This window comes from Alexandromys fortis, unplaced genomic scaffold, assembly GCF_014885135.2.
Source record: "Alexandromys fortis isolate MF-2015 unplaced genomic scaffold, M_Fortis_MF-2015_v1.1 scaffold_90, whole genome shotgun sequence".
In the NCBI taxonomy this organism is placed as follows: domain Eukaryota; kingdom Metazoa; phylum Chordata; class Mammalia; order Rodentia; family Cricetidae; genus Alexandromys; species Alexandromys fortis.
In genome coordinates this window covers 3,025,796-3,039,259 of record NW_026067985.1, presented here as the reverse complement: position 1 = coordinate 3,039,259, position 13,464 = coordinate 3,025,796, and the positions used below count along the sequence as shown (strand labels likewise).

At 48.2% G+C, this 13,464-nt stretch overlaps 1 protein-coding gene across 1 annotated transcript in view; it reads left to right on the top strand.

The window, feature by feature from the left end:
- The first annotated feature begins 356 nt into the window (after positions 1-356).
- Positions 357-13,464, top strand: part of Nos1 (nitric oxide synthase 1) — a 108,098-nt gene continuing 94,990 nt past the window's right edge. The window contains 1 exon segment of the mRNA XM_050159123.1: positions 357-468. The gene's annotated coding sequence lies outside the window, so the exon portion shown is untranslated.

Sequence of the window (13,464 nt, the reverse complement as noted above, 5' to 3'; positions counted from 1 at the left end):
TAAACCAGCCGGTTGGACGTCACCACTAATTCGTTTCAGCGGTGATAGGATAAAGCAGGGACATTAAGAAATAAATTCCCCCCTCACGACCCTCGCTGCGCTCACTGCTCAGTCCCTGCATATTGATGCAGCTGCGGGCGCGAGCGACTACTTAGCACAGCGGCTAAGACAGGGGCAGCTGCTGCTAGGGTGAGCCGGGTTGCGCGTGGGGACACTGGCAGCCTCCAGTCCTGAACTTGGCTGGGCTAGGGCGGAGCGAGGCGGGAGCTAGGGGCCGGGAGGGGGCGGGGAGCGCTCGCTCAGGAAGCTCCTACCCCGAGGCGCTGCCGAAGCCTGGAGCATCCTGCCGCTGAGCTGAGCGAAGCTCTGGATCTGCGCGCTTGACAGCCCCGGGAGAAGGAGGCGCGGGAGACAGGGTGATCAGCGAGATTCACAGCCCTGGAACTGCGCGGGCTCCGGCGGTGGCAGGTGAGTTCTCTGCCTCGGACCCAGTGTGTTCCACATACCCTCTCTCAGATCAGTGCTCTAGCTCCGACTGTGTGTGTCCCAACTTGGCTCTCCTTGGCGGCCTGGCTCTCTTGATAATGGGGCAGACCCGGATCCCCGGACTGTGAGCTCCTGGGCAGATGAGTCCTGCCACATCGTTCCAACTTTAGAAGGGCAGAGGACCCTCCCAACCCCATTCCCCGGATATCCCCAACCTCCGTGTCACAATGACAGGGATTCACGACCCTAGGCATGCATGTAACCTGAGGCTGGGGATACATGACCCTAGAGACCTTGGCACCTGCGGGGCCTTAACTTTAAGCTACCTCTTCCTCTGGGAGACCCTCTCCTCCTCTATCCCGCCACCACCCTCCTCAAACCTGTGACCCTGTTGGTGACTCTGGCATGGCCAGAGGGTGATGGGGGGGGGGGGTGCAAGGCTGGCTTGCTAGAGTGCTGTTCCTTGACTTTCCAACTTTGCCCCATCAGCCTGGCGCTCCTACAGACTGGCACAATCCAGTAAGGCAGTTCTCACTCCTCCAATCTGGAAAGTTGTACCTCTCATGCCAAGGAGACTATTGAGAATGCCTGATGGTTCCCAGAGCCAAATGAAGGCACTCTGTGGGTCCCTGCCATGCACAGCTTTTCGTCCAAGTGGTCCGAGAGTGAGACAGGGCTCCCAGGAGATCCCGCTTCCCTGGTCACTCGTGAATGCTTGGGTCTTAGAGTCTAGCACAGGACTCTTGGGTTGTGCCCTAAAGAACAGGAAATAAGAGGCTCACCTCCATCCTCAGGGCAAGGTGGTCTCAGCACTTGCAGCTGCCTATACACTGGGGACATCGCTGTCTGGAGCAAGCAAGGATCATAAGGGCAGTACACCCAGGGCAGAGACTTAGAGGGACTCCCCCTGGGGTTCTAATCCTAAAGCTACCATTTCAGGTGAGTCCCTTCCCCTCTCCAAGACTATTTTTCTCGTGTGTAAAAGAGAGACGTAGCCCTTTCCTGGAGATCTGTTGGCAAATCTTTCAAACATCGTAAATGTCGCAGTGAAACTGAGGGTAGGTGCTCAGCGAGGGAGATATTGCTGGTTCAGTCTGAAGCAGCTGGGACAGAGCCTGGGGCCTCGGCATCTCGTGATTTCCCATAGACCAAACCGAGGGCCAGGAGGGTGATGTAGGCTGTGCCCACCTCCGTCTCCCAAGCAGCCCCTGGGGAGATGTATCCCATTTTTGCGGCAGATGAGACTCTTTAAAAACATTGTCCGACTCATGGGGAACCCCAAACCTTGCTTCACACATGTACATATTCACAGATTGGGAAGGGAGCTCTAGAGGCACCCCGAAGAGGGAGAACCCCAAAGGTGAGCTGGTAGGTGTGATATGCAGGCAAGCCTGGGGCGCCCAAGGAGTATTTGTCCCAATAGTGGGGAAGACAAAAAGGAGTTGGCCCTTCAGACCACTCTCTAGGGCAGGTGTGAGGGAAAGTAACCCCCCCTCTCAAACTAGCCCCTCTCAAACTAGGGTGTGCAAATAACAAGTCGGGGGGGCATTAACAGCTTCCTGGAGAATTGATTTTCTTGGCTGGATTTTTGCTCTTGCTTTTAGTGGGGTTTGTTTTGGAGTTTGTGTTTTAAGCTTGGGGTGTATGGCAGAATGGAATAGGGGTCATGCCCACTCTTTATCCTTGCAAGCCGCAGCAGAGAGGTTTGAGGATTCTTCATAGGTTTCCAAAAGGAAGGAAGTTTTTTTCCCACGATCGCCAATGCCACCACCCCAGTCCAGATTCCAGAAGAAACTAAGGGACACATCATCCCGGGTGCTTATGCTGCAAGCTACTACCGCATATAGGATGTGTCTGGAATATCTTGACTTTTCCAATACCTAGGACAGCTACCTGAACCTCACTTTCCAGATATGGAAACTGAGGTAGGGCCAACCAAGCTAGCTGCCCATAGTCAAAGCAAGGAGACCTCCATCCTGGTTTGTGGCTTCCTAAATGGGGGGAGGAGGGATTGCATGCATAGCCAATTGATCTGTGCCCCTCTTTTGTGTACATGGCCCCACTTCCAGATGCATCTACACAACCATACTACCCCCCCAAAAGACTTCAAAAAGTCTGGGAATCCCTCCCCCAAGTACCCAGAACATGCAGGGAAAGCCCGAGCAGCATAGTGGAGACCTGTTGAAGATTTTTGCCTGAAGCTAAGATTGCTCCATGGCTGTGTAATCTTCCATTTGGTCACTTAACATCTCTGAGCTTCAGTCCTGTTACCTGTTAAATGGGAGAATCACTCCTACAAGAAGCCGTCTTGGTGATATTGTGATGTCTGTAACAGGCGTTCTGGAAACACTCTCAGTGTGTTAAGGTTCTTGGTTTTTTTTTGTTTGTTTGTTTGTTTTGTTTGTTTTATTTTGTTTAGTTTTTAAATAAAAGAGAATTAACCCAGGTTGGGAGGTCTGCTCTGGAGTAAACATGGGATGTAGAATCTCTTCCTGCCGCTTGTTCATTTTTCCCAAATGGCCAATGCCAGCCCCTAAGGGCTTTATCTCTGAGGAGAAGCCCTGGGAAAAAGCCGAGAGCCTGGGGAGTGCTCTAATGTAGAAAGTCCCCAAGGGTCTCTACTTCAAGCAGCAAGGAGCTGTCCGAGGTACTGGGGAAAAAGTGTTCCAAATACTTCCAGAGCTCACAGAGATGACTTGGGGTGGGGGTGGGGGTCAGCTTGCCTACGTTTGTAAGCACGAAGACATTTGTTCCATATTTGTGTGTATGTGTGTGTCCGTATGTCTGTGTCCCCGGTGTCTTACGACAGCTCTTGGCTGTCAGGTTCCCGGTAGGTCTCGGCAGGGGTGGGTGTGCTTCAGAATGCAGTTAAGAACCACAGGCAAGAAGTGTGCTCACCAGAGAAGCTGGCATACTCAGAGGTTGAATTTGGCAACTCAAGAGCAATTTTTACACAGGCTGTTTCCACAAAAGGGCACGCTTTTCCCACCCCAAAACAGTGTGGGACTGGGTGGTTAATAAGGCAAAGGCTGCAGACTGTATAGTCTTGGCTTTTTGTCTCCTGATGTCTGATGGGCTTAAGACATCTTCCAATCGGGTGAGTGTCAAATGCCTGCCCAGCCGACCAGCATCATCAGAACCACAAGCTGGAAGCAGAGATGTCAGGACCTCTCTGCAGAGTCCTCGTCTCCTGCAGGAGACATGAAGTAATTGCATTTAGACAGAGCTTTTCTAGAAGATTCTAAAGCCCTCGGTTTCTGACCTCATTGTGAAGGAGGGACACTAAGGACAAGGGAAGGCTTGTGACTTGTCAAAAGTCACATATCCCTTCTCTGACAAAGTAGGGGCTGAGCCTCATGTCGCGGCATTTTGTCTAGAACTTGTGGATGATATTTTATGCTGTCTTCTCAGTAGAGTCCCCAGAGTCAGGCATGGGTGGTACAGGGTTTCTTCTCTTCCGATCATCCCTGTAAATTCGGGAGCCGTTGGGGGTTCCTCCCACCTCCGCCCTGAGTTCCAATCCAGCACTAAGCCTTAGTCCACTGGTTAATCCTTTTAGGGGGAAAGTTCCTCTTTAAAGTGGCCCATCAGGAATAACTTCAGGATCAAGCAAGCAGGCTCTCGCTGAACTGTCACTGGTCTCGCCAAAGCCCTTGCTTTGTGCTCAGCCCTGACCCAGCCTTGGCAAATCTTCAGTGCATCGGCGGCTCTCAAGCTTCTGAGCCTGGGAAGGAGGAAGGCTACTTAACCTGCCATGCCAGGCACCACAGCCAGCTCGGGGCTGTTCAACACAAATAACCCGTCCACAGAAAATGTCACTGAGTCCCCAGTGTGAGCATTAGCAGGGCTCTGTGGGCACACATCCTGCCATATTGGTATTCAATGAGAAAAGACAAGAATTAGGGCAGTTACTATGGGTGGCCCCACAACATACATCCTCCTTTGCCAGATGTGACACTGTGTGTGTTAACGCTACATGTCCATAGGCAGGTACGTGATACAAGTGGTATGACCACCCCGAGGTTGGCTGGATCAGGCATTGGGTCATCTAGCAAGCCCTGTGCCACATGTGACATTTCTTTAGGAGTGATGGGGGTACATTTTCACTGCTGCCATGATGGTGTGGCTGAGGGTATCAGGGGAGATGTCTCAGAGGCAGGGTTATCAGAGATGGTACCCCAATTTTCACTAATCTCTTTGGCAACAGGGCATCTTCCACTATAAGCTGGCCACGGTCAAATCACAAGAGTCAGTATGACAGAGAATTGATAGGGGCATCATTATGGGATGCATCCAGGGACTCAGTGACTTGGGGATGAATGAGTTGAGCTCCCCAACCCTTGGTGTGTCATCCATGAAATCATAGGTACTGTGTGAGCTGTCGGGGGAGTCAGTGGGGCAGCACTGTGAAAAGGGACAGAATCTAGTAGCCAAAGCAAGAGGAAGGATCCTGAGAGCAGGAGACCCCTTCCACTGGCCAGTTGTTTGGTCTAAGCCTTAACCTCATGCTCAGCCTCCATTTTCTGCCTGTGAAATGGAGACCCAGGAATCCATGGCGGATCTACCCAGATGCCTATTGAGATATTGTGGCTGGTATACAGTTGTGTCTTGTTGCTTTGGTTTTGGATAGTTGGGGGAGGCTTTTGTTATAGGCTCTTATTATAGGCTCTTGTTACAGTTGATTTGGCTCATGGATCTAGATCATCTCAGCACCAGCACATATGATCCATGCCATTTGACTGACCTCAAAGGGCTTGCAGCCCTCATAGCCTCATTAGCATCAGTGCTCTCTTGCTCGCCTGAGACAAACATTCCTCAGGCACGATCCCTTAGTTATGCGTAAAGGGAGAGTTTCCTGTTCAAATGGAAGTCAGAAACCCTTTGCTAGGGACATGATTTCTGTGTGCAGCAGGGAGGTGCACACTGTCTCACACTGTACCTAGTGTCTCACTGTACCTGGTGCCACCTTGTCTTGATGGTGGTTTTCCAGGAAGGGTAGTGCTGAGTCTGGAGTACCATACTGGGTGGTCCTGAGTCTGAGCATCATACTGGGTGGTTCTGAGTCTGGAATGTCATACTGGGTAGTCCTGAGTCTGGAGCATCACACTGGGTGGTCCTGAGTCTGAAGCATCACACTGGGTGGTCCTGAGTCTGGAGTACCATACTGGGTGGTCCTGAGTCTGAGCATCACACCGGGTAGTCCTGAGTCTGGAGCATCACACTGGGTGGTCCTGAGTCTGGAGCATCATACTGTGCTTCCGGAGTTTGTGGCAAAAGTCCCTGGAACAAATCTCCAGGCTTGCAGAGGTGCTCCAAAGTTTTATCAGCTTCTGCCAGAAACATTGACCCAACATCTCAACATCAAATAACTCTCAGAAATGGCTTCTTCTTTTTTTTTAATTTTTTTTTTAAACCTTGCAGTCAAGTTGAAAACGAGGTGGGGTTTTCCAGAACCTATTTCTGAGTAAACACGAAGAAGGAAGCTTGTGTGGAATCAAAAGCTTGTTCAGCCTCAGACAGTAGCAACCGTCATTTCTCAGCTTGAGGATTTGATTTTTTGTTATAAACGAGGGTTAGAAACTAACCTTGAACTTCTAACTCCAGTGAGACTTCCTAAAAGAGGGGTGGCACCAGGAAAGGGTAAGATGGTCCCTGCCTCTAAGACAATGGTTCTCAACCTATGGATGGAGACCCCCACTGGGGTCACATGTTGGGTATTTTCAATTACAGTTATAAAGTAGCAACAAAATAATTTTATGGCCGGGGGTCACCATAACATGAGGAACTGTATTCAGGAGTCACAGAATTAGGAAGGTTGAGAACCATTGCTCTAGGATGCTCACAGCATCTAAGGGGCATCCAGTTGCCAATATCTAGATGTAAGAGTTGGGGTGTGTATAGTCAGTCAGTCAGTCTCATATAGCTGTAAAAACACCATGTGGTTCTCATCAGGCTGCCTTCCATCCTGGAATTTTAAGTATTACAAAAAAAAAGTATAGATAGATTTCAGTGGCACCTGACATCTTCTGGGCTCTTTTGTCTCTCTGGTGTTTGACACTGTAGCCCTGAAATATTCAACAAGTGAAATGAAATCCAATTACAATCACACACCAGCATTCAGGTAGCCGGCAGAGTCAAGAACAGCCTGCTGACGAAGCAAAGCTTGCCTCTCATTTCCCCTCCTGTGACGCAGTCTCAGAGATGAGACCCCTTTGTTTTCTTACAAAGCACGACAGAGGTTTGTTCACTGGACCGGATAGCTCTCCTAGCTGGGGGGAGGGGGAGTATTATTATCTTGGGGGATTATCTAGGTGTTTTTATTATTTTATTATCTTTTTACCAGACACTTGGAACTCTGGTGTGGGGAGAAATGCAGTCTAAGTAGAGAGGAAAAACAGGACAGGGTCGACGAGATGGCTCAGCAGATAGGGAGGTTTGACGCCAAGTCTAAGGACCAGAGTTCAACCCCCAGAACCCCCAGACTGACCTTCCCAAAGGGTAATTTTTCCTTCAGCTCTCCCACAGTTAGTGCCTTTTCCTGGATTCTAGAAACAGGAAACCTCAGGGAGTGAAAGATAGGGGAGGGTTGTGATAACACTGGCTGGAAGAATACACGGACTTGGGTGTGGTTTTATTTCTAAGAGATGGGTGTGGTCAGGCTAAATTTCTAGTCTAAACCAAAGCTACTGTCAAAGAGTGTGTCCTGGACTTGGTCTTGGACACACCACTCCCGTAGCTGGGAGGTAAGATGTCAGCTTTTCTCTCAAGTCGTGAGACTCTAGCTTCCTGCATAGACTGGCATTAAAATTAAAAAGCCAAACAAACAAAAACAAAAACTCCATTGAAATTTCTAAGAACAAAAACATTATATTTAAGAATGTAGAGCTGAAAATTTAGTGTAATCGCTTGTGCCTGAAAGCCTAGCACTCAGGAGCCTGAGGCAGGATTGTCCCAAGTTTGAAGCCAGCCGAAACTACTGAGGGAGAGCCTGTTAAAAAAAAAAATAATCATAATCATAAGTAATGTTCTACTAATGATTGTTAATATTAACATATTATGTTTATACAATGTTATAACATAATTATTTTTATTATGGTCATTACTCAAGGCTGAAACACTGTGATGTCTCTCAATTTATTTTAAGATGATTCATTTTAAGGATAAAGGCCAGGGTCGGGCTCAGTGGTAGAGAACTTGCCAAGCATAGGCAAGGCCTGGGTTTCAGATGAGTAAGTTAAGACAAACAGGTAGATGGGCAGACAGACGGGTAAATGACAGCCGATTGGATACATAAGTAGCTTGCAGGCAGACGAGGAAACGCATAGCTTCATGGTGCTTTGATGGGGGCGGATGAGCCAAGACATGTATGTGAGCAGCTATGGGATCTAATGGAAACTTGGAGGCTGCTGTTGTCTTGTTCGTTTAAGGTTTCTGTGTGTAAATATTTCCTAGCCGGTCATCCATGCTCACCTATAATTCCAACACTCAGGAGGCTAAGGAGGGAGAAGTTCAAAGCCAGCTTTGGCTGAAACAGCAAGACCTTGTTTGTTGTGTCTCATTAAGCACACAAGTGTGCACGTGTGCGTGTATGTGCGTGTGTGTGTGTGTGTGTATGTGCGCGCGTGCTTGTGTGCCTGTGTGCGTGGTTTCCTAATAAAAAGTTGGAGGTGTAGGTTCAGTGAAACTTCTCATCCAATTTCCTGATCTCTTAGAAGAATAATATTCATAGCTCAGGGTACATAAGACCCTCTCTAATAAATAAATAAATAATGATAATTTTGTCTTTCCTATTTCCCACCATCTCTTCACATATACAGGCATGCATATACTCCTGAACGCCCACTCTCTTCCCGCCTTCTCTTTCCCCCTCTTTTCCTGGAAATCTCACACCCCCCCCCAGTTTAGTAGAGAGTCATTATTTTTCCAGGCAGCCTTTCTTTACACGTGTCCTTGGGCATTTTAATTAAGACTGAGGGTCTTTCGGAGGCTGGTGACAGGGTCACTCCCGGCTCTGTGAGTCCCTGTCCGGCCCTTTTTCTCCGGGTTCATTCACGCAGGCACTGAGCAGCTAGTGGGCAAGTGCTCTCTCTGCCAGCAGCAGATGCTGCCCTGGGCCTCCTGGTGAGCATGCAGGAAAGGTGCAGCAAACCTGTGGTTCCCTCCTGGAGCTGCTTCCTAAGTTGCCCTCTCCCAGGCCAGTGTGGCACCCCGGCCATATCCACAAGCTGTTTTTGCTTCCAGCTCTGTGGAGTTGTTCATACAACTCTGACCTCCCCTCACTCCCGGTGACCTCTTTCCTCTGTGTGAAGGACCAAAATTGGAATTTGTTCTGCTCTGGGGACAGTCAGGACTGAGGTGACATCAAAGAGAAAAAGCCTCATTGAGAATAAAGAGGCTACAATAGGAAAGGCTTGGTCAGAGAAGCACTAGATAGGGCAGGAACCTAGCAAGAGTCCTGGGTGGTAGGGAGCTGACCTAGTAAGAGTCCAGTGTAGGATGCATACAGATGGTGGTGGATTCCAACCAGGGCATGGAAAGTTAGGGGAAGCCTCAGCCAGAAGCATGAGATGGACAGGGGCTGAGCCCCAGCAGAAGACCTTATGAGATACTTTGGTCTTGCAAGGGACCCTGATACCCAGCCACTTCTTGGCTCTTAAGGAGTTCCGAGAGGTAATTCCACTATTTCCTCTGAAAACTCCTACTTTATAAGGACTTAAAACTTAAATTGGGTCTTCCCTCCAAAGCCTTGGCAGGAAACAGAGATTTGAGGGAGGCTGTGTGGTGGCCAATGGTGACCAAGAACTCAGATGCTATCTGCACCACCACCCAGCCCAGCTGTGTTTGACAGCTGCAATTGTCTAAGGCTGGGCTGTAAATTTCCAGCGTCTTTCTACCTATGTGTTTCTTGACTATCCTCAGTAAGTCCAAAGAGTTACAGTCACTTCATTCCCCTCCTGGGGAACCACCCTCACCTGCCTCTTAAGATGGAGAACAGGGTGTTTGAAGAAATCTAAGCATGAAATGTGCACAAGAAGGCCCAATATATCCATAAATATTATGTAAAACCCCCTTTTTTTTAGTGGAAAGAGAACTTAACATTGTAAACCACACACGGCTCATCTACATATCTGTGGGCCGTTCTATATAGACTCTGGTCACAGCCTTTTTTTTAAAAAAACCTTCATATCCTAGATGAGAAATGATTTTGTTTGGAATGGGATGTAGATTGAGCTGAAACTGGAGTTTCATTTGAAACTGTCATCTTTGTAGGTCACAGAATTGCCCAACGGTGACAGTTTTGTGTGGTTCAAGCTAACACAGTTATCTTCACAGTTCAAGCTAACACAGTTCAAGTTTCACAGTTGCTGCCTGGAAGTCTTCTGCTTGAGGCTTTGAGGAACTGACTGCCCGAAAGTGCCCCGGGCATTCAGAGATAAACTAGACCCATGTGTCTCAAATGCTCTGGTGGCCCTGTGCACAGGAATCTGAGGCTCTTGAAGTGGGGAGTCTGGGTGGCTCTTGGGGGTTTGTGTCTCTGATGGTGATGCTGACCTGTGGATCAGACTTTGGGGAGCAGGACATTAGATGGCATCTGTCCCTGGTGATTTCACAGAGACCCCTCTTTTTTTTTCTTTTTTTTCCTTTTTCTTTTAAACATGTTTATTTATTGATTCTTTGGAAATTTCATATCATGCTCCCCAGTTCCACTCACTTCCCAGTCCCTCCATATCCATCCCTCACTCCTGTAGTCTGCCCCCCAAATTAGTTAAAAGCAAAACAACCAAAACACCCACCTTGCTCCTCCATCTTTCCAACACTTCTTCCTTCATTTTCTTAGCATGGGGAACATCATGCAGTGTACCCCGTAAAATGTTCATCCGTGAGTCACCGATCTGGGTCAAGGCCTCTGGGTTCTGGGATACCATCATCTCTGGGCTGAGAGCTCATGGAAATTCTTCTTGGCTGTTCAACCATCGCCCTGAGTCAGGGTTCATTCTGTAGGACCAGTCCCTTTGTGTACTAACAGGTCAAAGATGGGGCAACGGTGAGAATGGGCCAACCCAAGGCCCAGAAGGTGGGTCTGGATGGTAGTCGAGCTGGTTAGTCTGGGTCATTGGCACCACCCCTTCAGGTGAGAGGCAGAGCCAGCTCTCTCCCGTCCATGATTTGGGGTGAGGTCATCTGTCCCAAATGTTTGGGTCAGCTCTCCCATGGGGGCAGTGGCAGCGCCAGCTCTCCTATTATAGCGTCCCCGTGACAGGCAGGGCCAACTATCCCAGAGACCCTTCTTTTCAACTCTCCTTTTTCTAAATCTGTGATTGGTTTCCCAAGCCTGTCAAGTCCAGCTGACCCTTTCCATTGGCAGGTGTGCCAGGCACTGGACATCCTGGGCTCTCCAGTCCTCGGCGATCCTCACTGGCATGGTTCTGTTAAGGGTTGTCGATTTTAAGGCTCGGTTCCTGGGCTGTTGAGCACCTAAGCTGTACCTAGCCCCATGCGTTTCCATGAGGATGAAATAAACCCAAGGAACATGCAAGCAGCAACCAAGCTCACGGCTCATTTGGTTGTTCAAGTGTTTGGGTTCTGTTGTGGGGGGAGGGGAGTAATTGCTCAATAAAAACAGTTGATGAGGGAATTATTGCACGGTTTTCTGGGCCCACGAGCCTCATGTTAATTTTATTCTTTTAATTAAAAATACTATATTATGCTTTATCGTTCCCTCACAACACTGACATACAGCTTTTCTCGCATAATCGTGAAATTGACCTTTGAAACATTTACTTTTTGAAGTGGCTAGAATCCATCCACCTGGACAGCACCTGCGAATTCTTCCACGCCCTGTTCTCCATCCTAAAACACAGTTAACACTTGAACATCCTTCACTAGGAAGGGAAGGGAATCGATTTGTAACCGTTTGGGCTCATTTAGAATAGTCAAGAAGCACCTAGATGGAAAGAGTCCAAAAGTCTGCAGCCCACTTTCTGAGATCATAGGAAGATAAAGAAACAGGCAAGAGCCCAGGTGAGTCTGAGAGGCCTGAATTTGAACCTAGTTCTGAAAGTCTGAGAAACTCTCTGAAGTCTCTCTAGCTGTGATCTCGAACTCACCTGTCCGTTTGACGCACACACTTCTCCCCTGAACCCTTGTTGCTACCTGGAGCATTTGGAAAACTGTTGTGTGCAGACTCTTTCCCTGAGGGAACTCATAGGCACTTGACCCGGCGTTCTGAGGTCCCTGAGCCCTAAGGACATCCTCAGACTTCAGACAGGACTGCAGTGAAAGGTCCAGAGTCCCTCTCACCTTCCAGTCCCCGGAACTGCGACACAGTCTCCTCTCCGGTCAGGCTTCTTACGTCACGAGCATGCAGTGCTACCTGGAAAGAGACTAGAGAGCGAGACTACAGATATAGACAAACTCAGCTTGTGCCCCCAGCCGACTCCAGGAATTTCACTGCCTTCCTTAGCGTCTCTGCATCTTGTTTCCATCTACCAAGAGGAGATAAACAATATTGTATCTTTCAGGATTTTTTTTTAAAAGTTCAATTAGAAAGATCCTGTGAGAGCTAGAAATGGAGATTTGTTGGTAGAGATCTTGCCTAACAAGAAGTCTTTACTTGGATCTCCAGCACATGAATCAGGCTTGGTTGCTTATGTCTGTAATCCCAGCGCTTGGAAGACAGAGGCAAGAGGATCAGAAGTTCAAGGTCATCCTCAGCTGTACAATGAATTCAAGGCCAGTTTTGCACACACAAGACCCCATCTCATTAATTAAATTAAAATTAAGACTCTTTATATGAAAAATGTTCAGATTATTGAAGGCAAAACATTTGGAATTGGTAGAATTCATTCATAATACTATTAATTTCACATGCTTAAATCTAAATAATATTTAGTAGAAAATATTTCTGGAGTTGAACATGTATTCAGAAATAATGCTTCCAGGCGGCTATCTTTTAGGTAGAGAGTGAACTGTATTATTAAATTCTTCAATTAAAAGTAGATTCATTCTGTCTGGGAGCCATACGAGCAGCAGGTGCACGTTGGGCCCATGCCTGCCTTTGGGACTAGTTTCTCCTGTCCAGGGTCCTTGTCCCTACACCCACGCTGCTGTTTGGGAGCCTTAAGAGTTCAGTCGGATTTGACCCTGCATAATTTATTGTTATCGTGGACACAGCTGCCTTTGAGAGGAACATTTCCTCCTCTGCTGCTGTGTTTTCCATTCAGCAGATTCTCCGTTTGCTAAAGTTCTTCTGTAACTAACTCAGGATCCTATGGCTACAGCGACATGTTTACAGCCATCATTGGAGTTAAAGGATCAATTCCAACAGTGCCTTAAAATATAGGTTTTTATCTTGTCTCCTTCTAAGAGCTCATTTCCCCACATCTGGGCCTACCTCCTCTCCCCCGGGAGTGTGTGTGTTGGGGCAGGTGGGGGGGGGTTAACTGAGTCTTTAGTTAACACTCAGCTACAATTTGGGGCATGCCGTTCTCAATATCCCTTCAGAGAGATGGACCCAATGGTGTCGTTACAGCTGACACGATGGTTTGCAAAGTGTCCTCTACAGTATCTACCTGCCTGAATCTTGACGAGATCCTCGGGAACTACTTCTGACTACCTTTTAATTTCACCAGAAGATTGAGCCAGATTGTTAGGTAACAGGCAGAACATCAATCTGCCACATGGGGACCGTGCCAGAGAATGAACCGAATCAAGTGTATTTTTTTTTTTTTGTCATCCCCGTACACTCTCAGAATAGTGAGAGTCAAGGACCATAGACTGTTGATTCCTGCGATCACGCAGACCGCCATCAAACGGTGCACTGGACTCCGGAAGCACAGTCCCACAAACGCCTTTGGCACGTTGTTATGATTTCCTCCCATCACACAAGCCTGCAGTCTTCTAGGAAATGGTTTTCTACCCCACCTGTGGGGAAGCTGAGCCAAGAAATCTCTGAGGACGCCACCCTCTCCCTCCACC